Genomic DNA, 3,470 nt, shown 5'->3' on the forward strand with positions numbered 1-3,470 from the left:
GTATTAGTTTACTCCTTGCAGCTCCAGTTTCCTCTTCAGTAGAGATAGCAACCTTATCAGTAGGACTACTTAGAAGTTCAAAAGGGGGCCAGTGAGGTGGCTCAATAGATAAAGGTGCTTACCGTCTGAGTTCAGTCCCTGAGATCCATACACTGGGAAGAAAGAACTGACTCTGGCAAGTTGTCCACAGATCTTCACACTTACTGCGACGCGTGTATACACATACACTATAGCATGAGTGTGTACACACATACACTACGGCATGAGTGTGTGCACACATACACTACGGCATAAGCATGTGCACACATACACTATGGCATGAGTGTGTACACACACACACATAAAGAAATAAACCAAAAGCCAGGCGGTGGTGGTGCACGCCTTTAATCCCAGCACTTGGGAGGCAGAGGCAGGTGGATTTCTGAGTTGGAGGCCAGCCTGGTCTACAGAGTGAGTTCCAGGACAGCCAGGGCTACACAGAGAAACCCTGTCTCAAGAAAACAAAAAACAACAACAACAAAAAAAAAAAAAAAAAAAAAAAAAAAAAAAAAAAAAAAGAAAGAAACCAACCAAACAAAAAAGAAATGAACAGTTTGAACAATGGAATTCAAGATTTTTAAACCAGCTAGCTGAGACTGCTACATGTTGAGTGCTTACTATGTGGAAAATGTTGTATGGATATCTAATAATTTGACAATTCCAATAACGTGGTGGAGAGAGATGAGGAAGAGGATGGGACCAGACATCTGGCCATTCATGGTAGAACATGAATTAGAACCCTGGCAGTTTGAGGTCATGTCATGACATTACTGTGCTACTCATTAGATGCAAAACCTGCAGAGCAAACAGCTCTAAAGCATGGTGCAAAGGCAATGATCTGGTATGATTGACTTGCTTTGGGTCTGTTTTCTATGTAGAATGTTACAGATGCTGGTCATCAGTCCTTAGAGCACCACAGCTGTACAACATTCCATCTGGAGTCTCCAGTTTGCTAAGGATGTAGCAATGTGAGCTGTCCCCTTCGTTGTACTGATCATTCTTGCTATTTTCAGAGTTACCAACATCCTTTTACAAACCTTGCAAGGTTCAGGGGACAAGGGCTAGCCTATTATTTAACCATCATTCCCACAAGTAGCAGCAATGTGTATCAATAACATTAGTAGCAATACATAGCAATGATAATAGTAATGAGATCTCAAGTGCTTTTTTATTAAAACTTTTTATTGATTCTTAGTGAGTTTCACAACATGCACCCCAGTCCTCCTATTTCCCCATCCCCTCATATCTGCCCTTCACCCTTGAAACCTCCTCAATAAAACACACACACACAAACAACAAAAACCAAAGCATAGAAAACACCTCATTGTGGAAACTGTAACCTGCCCAGTATGTATCACAGTATATTCCTCTGTCTATACTTCAAATGTTCATTGCAATGCATCATTGGTCTGGTTTGAGATCTCTAGCAACTGTGACACCATCAATACTGGATCCTCACAGGGACTCCTCCTGGCTATCCCATTGTTGCTCTGTGTCGTGGGGATCCTATAGTTTTGGAACAGCAGGACTGGCTCTTTCACTTGCCCCAACTGTTTGCAGATTTTGGGGTGGGCCAGTTCAGAGCCTGGGATCTGGGCCTAAGTGGCAGCTGAGCTGATCAGCCCACTGGCTCTCCCTTATCTGCACCAGGAAGGTGGAGCTCCCAGCACTGCTCCAGCTAGGCCATCCAATGCCACCATGGGCAGGAGGCAGTGGCAGTTCTCCAGCATTTGTGTTTTTATGTCCTTGGGAGCAGAGCGTTGGAAATCTCACCAGCACCTACATCTCCAGAACCAGCTCCACTGTGCTCCCTAGTCAAGGTTCGGGGCCCACTTTCCTAAGTGCTGCATCCTGTGAGGAGCTGGGCTAGCTCTCCCGCTTTCACATCCTCAGGGTTGGCTCACCCTCACTATCACCATCTGGGCCAGCTTCCAAGGTGCAGGGGCCACTCCTCTGAATGCCACAGATTGTAAAGGGGAAGGGTTTGCTCTCCTGCTCTCATGACTCCAGGCTCAGCTCTCCTGGCTATTGTAGGTGACAAGGGGGGAGAAGGAGGGCAGCAGCCATGGTACCTCACCCTCTGGAGCAGCTCACTTGCACACCTCTCTCCCCCAGGGGCGTCTGCTGCCCAGATAAGATGCAGAACATGCTTTCCCCAGTTGTATAGTGGGTGAGGGACAGGGCCATGTCACTCACTTTCATGACCTTGGGGCCAGTTGTCCTGACTGCCACAGGTGGTGAGGGACGAGGTGGGTAGTGAAGAGTATCACCCTGTACCCATGCCACCTCATGGTAGATGAGTGGCCAGGCCAGCTCTCTCTCTCACTCTGTCCTTGGAGCTGGCTCACCCATTCCCCCAAAGCCCTTGAAGGTCAGTACTTACTATACTGCCTGGGTGAGATACAGGGCCCCAGAGTGCAGCACCAGTGAGGGGTGGGGCCAGTTATACATAACCCCTATGCATCTACCTGATTCCCAGTGGCTACCCTGACCATGGACACCCTTATGTTCTCTAGTGGTAATATGAGCCACAGACATTGACACCGACCTCTGCCATAGACTCAGACATAGTTCTGAGTGGCAGCTCATGCTAGGTCCTCATGGTGGGGCAGCCACTCACAACAGACCACTCCTCTCTACCCTCTAGTCTCTAGTTCCATCTCCCTTCATAATGCTCAAGCTGCTGTGCTTCTCTTTCTCTCCCATCTGACCACCACATACTTGCACATTGTGATGGCTCCGGCTGCAGGCTGGCCTCTGGGCGACATTCTCCATCCATGCTGTGAGGCGTGGCAGCAAGGGAGTATTTAGGGTTGGCTTGTGCCACCGCTGGAGGGCAGGTCTGTGGGAGGCAGGATGATCTGTAGGTCTTTGTCTGTCTTCCTCCTCTTGCACTGCGCTGCCTGGATTTGATTTTTTTATGAGTCCTAAGCGTAAGACAGCTTTGTCCACCAAACCAGGCATCAAGCTAGGATGAACAAAGGGCTGCCATTTGCTCTTCCCCTGACTGATATAAGAAGAATTCCACCAACAAGGTGTCTCTTTGTCTATTGCCAGGGGTGGGGGTGGGGATGGGGGAAGATCTCAAGTTTATTAAGATCATAGTACTAAATAGTACTATATAGTATTAATATATATATATATACATATATATACACACACATACACATACATATATATATATGTATATATATATATTTATATGTGCTCATTTGCCCTTCAATGGAATAATGAGGGTCTGACCATCATTCCATTTTAAAGATGAAGAAACAGGCTCAGGGCATTCAAGAAGTCTATCTAAGGTCATGTGGTGGTGACTGTTGGAATATCCATGGCAACATGGGCTGCATGCTTTCAGAAGCATCTCCTAATTTCATTTTCTTTTTTTTATGAGATATTTCCTTTATTTAGATTTCAAATGTAAAATCCCC

General features: G+C 46.5%; 1 non-coding gene across 1 annotated transcript; it reads right to left on the bottom strand.

The window, feature by feature from the left end:
• Positions 1-2,957: 2,957 nt before the first annotated feature.
• On the bottom strand, positions 2,958-3,101 carry LOC116076606. Its single transcript, XR_004113014.1, has one exon. It is a non-coding gene; the product is annotated as a small nucleolar RNA SNORA48 (small nucleolar RNA).
• Positions 3,102-3,470: the final 369 nt, after the last annotated feature.

This window comes from Mastomys coucha, unplaced genomic scaffold, assembly GCF_008632895.1.
Source record: "Mastomys coucha isolate ucsf_1 unplaced genomic scaffold, UCSF_Mcou_1 pScaffold4, whole genome shotgun sequence".
In the NCBI taxonomy this organism is placed as follows: Eukaryota; Metazoa; Chordata; class Mammalia; order Rodentia; family Muridae; genus Mastomys; species Mastomys coucha.